The following is a 7,428-nucleotide window of genomic DNA, read 5'->3' as shown; positions in this document are numbered from 1 at the left end:
TTTGTGGTTTCGAAATTCTCTCATCTCAGTTCACCTTATACTACAGTATATAACTCAAATGAAAAGTGAATAATTGAACCATCTGAATTTCTCCCGAGTGATGTTTACTATGTTTTAATCACTCACATTGCTAATTGTGAAATCACTCTAAAAGCCTGCTTGGCATAACTTTTGCTTTTACTTTTATGTGAAAAGAGAAGCGGAAGCTATAAGCCTTTACTTTTACTTTTAGGCAAATAAAAAAGAAGCTGGCAAATAAAAAAAGAAGCTGAAATTTAATTTGATTAATTAAAGGAGGATTCAACTTCAAGACTGCAAGTGAGCTCCATCTTCTCCATTTTATTTCAATATGTTTGTGTTACAGCGGCAAGATCTAAAATTTCTAATTTGGATTATCTTAGTTATTATCGCTACCAGAACTTTGTAATTCTTTCAAAATATCCCAGTGAGCAAGCCTGCAAGTGTGAGTTTTGAAACATGTGACAACCACCTTTTTCCCCACCATAAAATGAGAGAGTTCCAGTTTGGTGGAGAAATATGAAATCCACATCTATCTTGCAGGGAGGAATCTGATTATTGATATGAGAAGCACAAGGAGCATGAATTGGGAATATGGAAGCAAGGCACACTACTGCTAGCATGTGATTCACACCATTCTCTGATCTTTTCCTATTCTGTTCGACTGTACCAAACCTGCCTTTAACTTAGAAAACAACACTCTCCATCCCAAATTAAATGTTCACCTTTCCATTCCATTTTTGATTGACCCAAATAAATGTCCTATTTGAAAAGTGAAAGTACTTTATTTTTGGTAACATTAACAATTTAATATTTTTACATTTAATTTATAAAAAGTAAACCATTACATCCATGTTGACCATTATGGATAGATTCAGTAATTCATTCAGTACCCAAAAAAAAAAAAAAAAAAAAAATGAGGTTAGTTGATATTGCCGCTCCACAATTATCCTCCATCCCTTTTCTTTCTTAAAATAAAATTACAAAAGAGTTCATACCCTATGTTAAATGTTTAATTCTTATATTTTTAATGCCATAGTTACCCTTTGTATAAAGTATGAACTCTTCCAATTCTTTTTAATTATTTATTTATTTATAGAATTCCAATTCAATTGAGTTTTATCCCAAGATCTAGCTATCCCCTCTCTCAAACTCTGTTAGGATTCATCGAATTTTCTCTCATACAAAAATTTCACAACAAAGCTAAACTTTGAAATTTTTTTTTTTTGGTTGATATTTTAGCATAAAACTTTCCTTATTATATGCTTCCAAGCTATTACAGAGAAATATTACAAAAGAGAGAGAAGAAAATTGAAAGATGCAGTGAAGGGAAACATTTCCTTCTATTTATACATAAAATGGACTTGAAATTAATAATTTGAAGTCCGCATAGTGCATGGGATCGTGTGCTGGAATAATGCAGTCGGTCGGCCCACCACTAATTGCTGTCTCCTTATCTGATGGAAAGTAGACATCTGATAAAGGAAATACTGTTGAATCAAAGACTTTGGGGGAAAGTTCTTTGGCTTCTTCTGTCGGCAGGATAAGAGGAATCTTTACTTTTTGGGTGGATTCATCTTGTCCTTCAAATGTCCTGTGAGCGAATCCCAATAATCTGCTATTGAAATCTCATCTTCGGAATTAAGATCTTCATTGGGATTGGGATCTTGAGCATAACCTGCAAGACAAGAAAACTGATTTCCATCTTGACTGGTCTGGCTAGAGACTGATACCATGGATGCATCATCTCTTGCTGTAGGGGTAGAGGATTCAAAGGATTTAACAAATTTATTCCTCATAAAATCCATGCATTTAACCATTAAATCTGCTTCGGTAATTAATGGTTGTTGTTTTCTGATCATATCTTTAACAAGTTCAAACGGGTTAAAGATTTCAGGTTCTGGAATAGTTAATTTTGGAATCTGGTCCATATATTCCATTGTTTTCTTTCTGATCTGATGGAGGAGGGCTTGAATAGGTTCTTGAGTCATGCCTGACCACCATCTATAACAAAAGATCCTCTGAAGGACTGGTAACTTGTCAGTGGTATAACCACATTGGAAATCCCATTTCCAAATCCAAGGGATTCCAAATTCAGTAAAGAATAATAGGGTGGATTTCCCTACAGGAATATTATCCTGCCCTCGTAATTGAGGATGAAATTGTTGCCATGGCAAATATAATTTGCTAATTGATTCAGGCAACATATCCAGATCAGGGCCAAATATAGCCCACCAGGGTATAACCCAGTTTGGGAAATCAGTCTTAACTGATTGAGGACATATCTTGAAAAACCAAGAATGCCTATGCTTCGGATTTTGATAAAAGAACGAATATGTCCAAGCTGAGATATAATCCCAATAATTGTAACTGTGACCATATGATATTTTCCTTGGCAAATTGGGATTTAATCCCCAGTCACTAGGCCGTATAAGCCTCTTAAAGATAGCTTTACTATAAGTAAGAGGACTATCTTTGGAATTCGGAAATTGCTTCGTGTGGTTGATCTCCACAGAGGAAGTTTCAGTAAGAATGGCTTCATAGATATATCTATGGCGACCATCCGGTGCAGCATATTGTTGAGTTTGGAAATATCTGGATTTGACTTCCCAAGGATCTGGCATCCATTGCTCATCTTGAGAATCCAGTACCAATACTGTTTGAATGTACCTTTGATTAGGTATCCATGGAGTTTCTTGTTCAAGAACCTCTTTCATGGTTGGTTTCTGTTTTTGTTGCTGGGTACTGCTGCTCCCTGGAGAAGGAGTTTTTAGTAAATCAGCAACATGCTCCAGATAAGGAAACTGATCATCAGTTAGTGGTATAACCACTTTGGCCTTAGCCTTGTTTTTGCCACGAGCCTTTGGAGTATTACCCCTGCCCTGCCCATGGGGCTGATTCATGAACCCTGCAAAAATTCACGAGTTAGAAAATCAGGTAAAGAATTTGAACTGCCTTTAATATATTCAATAGAAAAATCAAAAGCAGATAAATCAGCTTGCCAACCGGCAAATATCTGTTTGGAAACTAAATTCTTGACATCTTTTTCCAGTACTTGTTTAGCCGCACTACAATCAATGCGTAACAAGAATTTCTGATTGATTAAATCATCTTGGAATTTGTAAATGCATTTAACCAAAGAAAGAATTTCCTTTTTTATGGTTGAATAATTTAATTGTGCATTTTTCCAAGTTCCTGAAGTGAAGCGAACAAGCTCCTCTGTTCCTGTATTTGGATTTTTCTGTTTGAGAATACCACCGTATCCAATATTGGAGGCATCTGTTTCCACAATTTTGAACCATGAAGAATTGGCTAGAGCTAAGCAAGGAATTTGTTTGGCTCTGAGTTTAATCTTCTGGACTGCCTTGGTGTGATCCAATGTCCATGGGGAAGGAGATTTCCTTAACCTGGTATACAAAATTGCTGTATCCTGTGCAAGATTTTTGTAGTGACTTCGAATATAATTCAAGCTACCCAAAAATCTTTGAAGTTGAGTTTTATCCTTGATTTCATCTGGAAATTTAGAGGCAAACTCAATACTGCGATCAATAGGTCTAATTTTCCCATCACAAATTTCATGACCAAGAAATCTGACCTTTGTTAAAAACAGTTTTAGTTTAGGAGCAGAAACAACTAAACCACTTCGGTAAATAACATCTTTGAAAATTTTCAAGTGTTTATAATGCTGATCTATTGATTTTGAGAATATGAGAATATCATCAATATAAACAATAGAAAATGCAGTAAAAGGATTAAATATGTCATTCAAAATATGTTGAAATTCTGAAGGGGCATTTTTTAATCCAAATGGCATTACTGTCCATTCATACTGTCCGAAAGGTACGCAAAAGGCTGTCTTGTACCTGTCTTCTTCGGTGATTTGTACCTGGTAATATCCAGATTTAAGATCAAATTTAGAGAAGATCACAGCAGATTGTAACCTATCCAAAAGATCTTTGATGTTGGGAATTGGGTATCGGATCCAACTTAAAGTAAGATTAAGTGGCCGATAATCAATAACCAATCGAGGAATTCCTCGTTCTTTTTCAGCATTTTTATTGACATAAAAAGCTCTGCAATTCCAGGGGGAGTAGCTAGTAGTGACAAGCTTTTTAGCCATTAAAGAGCTGATTTCAGCTTTACATAATTCCAAGTAGTCAGCCTTCATGCGGCTGGGACTAGCTTTTGAAGGAATCATGCTATCGGTAAACCCCTTGATATAGGGTAAAGAAACAATATACTTCTTTCTGGCCCAAAAAGCATTAGGAATCTCACTACAGATTTCTTTTAAAAAGTGTTGCCGTAGTGACTCAATTTTCTGTTGCTCTTTGGGTTGTACCAATCTTTGATTAATTGCTAAGGAGGATACCTCCTGTTGCAAATAATTCAGTTGCTTTTCCTTAAAGATAATATTATCTTTAAGGGCATTGATATGCTTATTTACTGGTGGGGTCAAGAACTGAAAAGTTATTGACTGACCATGTAAAGTAGAGCATATTCCATGAGAATCAATTTTCTCAATTGGCATAATCAAGGCTAAAAAGGGAGTGCCCAAAATAACCTGTTGTGCCAAGTTTCTGATGAGTAAGAAAGTAGATGGGATACAAATACCTTCTTTACAAATGAACACATGATTAAGTTTGTACTTAATCTGCATCTTACCTCCACTGGCACTGGTAAGACCTTGAGTGGTTTTCTCAAAATATTGAGTAGGAACCAATCCTTCCTGGATGCAGTTCATGTCTGCACCACTATCAACTAAAGCAATTGCATTAGTGAGTGTGTACTCCTGATTAATTACCAAATTGATAGTAATATACCATTTTTGGTAAGTAACTTGATTCAAGAGTTGAAGATAATTATTACCTTCTTCTGATTGAGGAGCTTCCTCCTTGGATGAGGAAGATGGAATTGCAGATTTTCCTTTTAAAAGAGTAATTTCCAAATCCATCTTAGTCTGACGAGACTTTAATTGACGAATTTCTTCTTTTAAAAGATTAATCTCCATCTTGAGGTCAGGGAGATTAACAGGACGCGAATTTTGTCCTTGGTGTTCTAATCTGCTGAGAACTTCTTTCATACTGTAATGATTTTCTGCTCGCAGAAAATCTGGATTATCCGTATCCTCAGTAGATCGTGCTAGGGCAGAACCTATCTCAAAGACTTTCATCTTGAGTTGAGGATCCTGGATATGATCTATAAGATCCAATAAGGATTGTTGAGTGGAAGTTAAAACATTTAAGCTTAACCCATTCATCTCAACAATTGCCTTATAATAATCATCATGCGACTGATTACAGGAACATCTAGGATTTTCAATCTCTGCTTCAGAGGAAGAAGAAGATTGTAATTCCATGACAACATCTCCATAATCACTTGATGATTCTGGTTCAGAAGAACTAGTATTAAGTAACAATTTACTTAATTGAAGTCTCAGTTCCTCTTCTATGTGAAGACTACTGAGTTTCTCCTTAGTTCTACACTTGTTTGCATAGTGGCCAATGCGCCCACATTTGAAACATTTAGCCTCAGCCTTGGGCTTTCCTTTACCCTTTGCTTTCGGAGTATATCTCCTTTTAGGCTTAGTATACTGTCTAGAATTATCCTTTTCCTTTGAATAATTCTTTCTTTTGGAATACTTCCTTTTATAAGGTTTTTCAACCTTATTTCTTTTCCTGGGTTTAGGATAAGATAAGGGAGTCTGGTAGGCAAATTGATCACAAAATTCACCTACTTCCTTTCGACCAGTTAATCTTTGGGATTTTAACTGGGATTGTAACTTCAGATCATTACAGAGAGCTAGACCTTCCTGGATTACAATATTGACTAATCCACCATAGGTATAGTTTCTGTAAGGGATAGAGATACCATTATTTAGGTCTCTAAGCTTTTTCCGGATTCTTTCAGCAAAAAAGGTTGGTAAGCCATCTACAAATTTGGCCTTCCAGTGTTCATGATTTGCATCATTGAGCTGGAGAACCTTTGCTAAGAATACATCTTTATACCACCGGAAATGAGTTAAAGATGGACATCTTAGATTCTGTAGAAGTTCACGACTCCTTTCACTATTAGCACCTTCAGGGCCAACAAAATGTTGGATGATAGTGGTAATGAGTGTGTAAACCGCATCAGCAGCAGGGCCTGATTGTTGAGTAGCTTCATCTTTAACAATTTTGGTAGCCGCAAAGATTTCAGCTTTCTGAATGTCAGTGAGAACATTATCCCACCATCCTTTAAGGATTCCTGTAAAACCAGCAACGACAAACTTAGCAATGGTTGGGTCAGTATTGTGGTTGATTTTACAAACTTGGCTATACATCAGGATTTGATGAATAACCTCGTAAATCTGATAATCAGATTTGCCATCTATGTTCCATTCATAAATGGTCTTGCCATGAAAAGATTTCTGTGTATGAAAATAATCTTCTTCATACAAGATATCTTGAGGTGTGGGTCTGGGATAATAATATCGACTCGGAGCAGGGGCTGTATTTGAGTGGATATTCTTATCATAGACAATTCTGTTGAACTCAGGTAACTGAGTAAGATCCTGTAGAACTTCCTCAATATGAGGCGACACATTCTCAGAATCAGAACCAATTTCAGATTCATCATGGGATAAAGTCTGAATTTTGAGTCCTTGAATTTTCTGAGTAAGAAGAGTAAGAAATTCTTCATTCTTCTTAGGATGTGTCAGATTGAAGCCTTGAACTTCAATTGCAGGTTTTACCAATGCTTTGGATAAGGAAGCTTCTGGAGGAGAAGTTTTTATAGAAATACACTTAGTATTAATTGTATTTAATACCGTGTCTATTCCTGTTTCAATTCTCCCAAGCTGGGATCCTATAGTTTGTAAGCAAACATTGGTATAATTATTCTGCTTGTGAACATGAGTAATGTCCTTCCTAGTAGCAGTACTAGATGGATCAATTACTTTTGGGTACTAGATGGAACATGAGAAAAACATTATATTTGAGTGGATATTCAATTATATGTTTTTCTCCTTTATAATGTGAAAAGTTCATTCATTTATATAAAGTTTTGTCACTGCCCAAATTCGTAGAATCCAAATCATGATCGGTGTAAATGCAATCCGGGTCCTGTTTCAATGCAAAATGCCAAGAATGCTTCGTTGGGTTCAAATGCGGCCATGCCATCTAAAGCATTTAAAACATGTTATAAACTTTCCAAACATGCAATATAAAACATATAGCATGCATATGTCCAAGAATGTATAAACATACATAAATTTCCATCCCTTTACATGCCTTTATATCGAATCTTAAACTTTTTCAATTATATTTAACAATAATTTCTTCCCCTAAACGATATATCCTCTTTGATTTTCAACTACCACATTCATCAAGCTAGGCTGCTTGTAAGGGAAGTTCTCTAAACATTGGGAAGTCT

Source organism: Cornus florida, unplaced genomic scaffold (genome assembly GCF_030987335.1).
Source record: "Cornus florida cultivar Cherokee Brave unplaced genomic scaffold, ASM3098733v1 CherokeeBrave_3.0.0_Hap2_Chr04, whole genome shotgun sequence".
Classification (NCBI taxonomy): domain Eukaryota; kingdom Viridiplantae; phylum Streptophyta; class Magnoliopsida; order Cornales; family Cornaceae; genus Cornus; species Cornus florida.
This window is presented reverse-complemented; position numbering follows the sequence as displayed.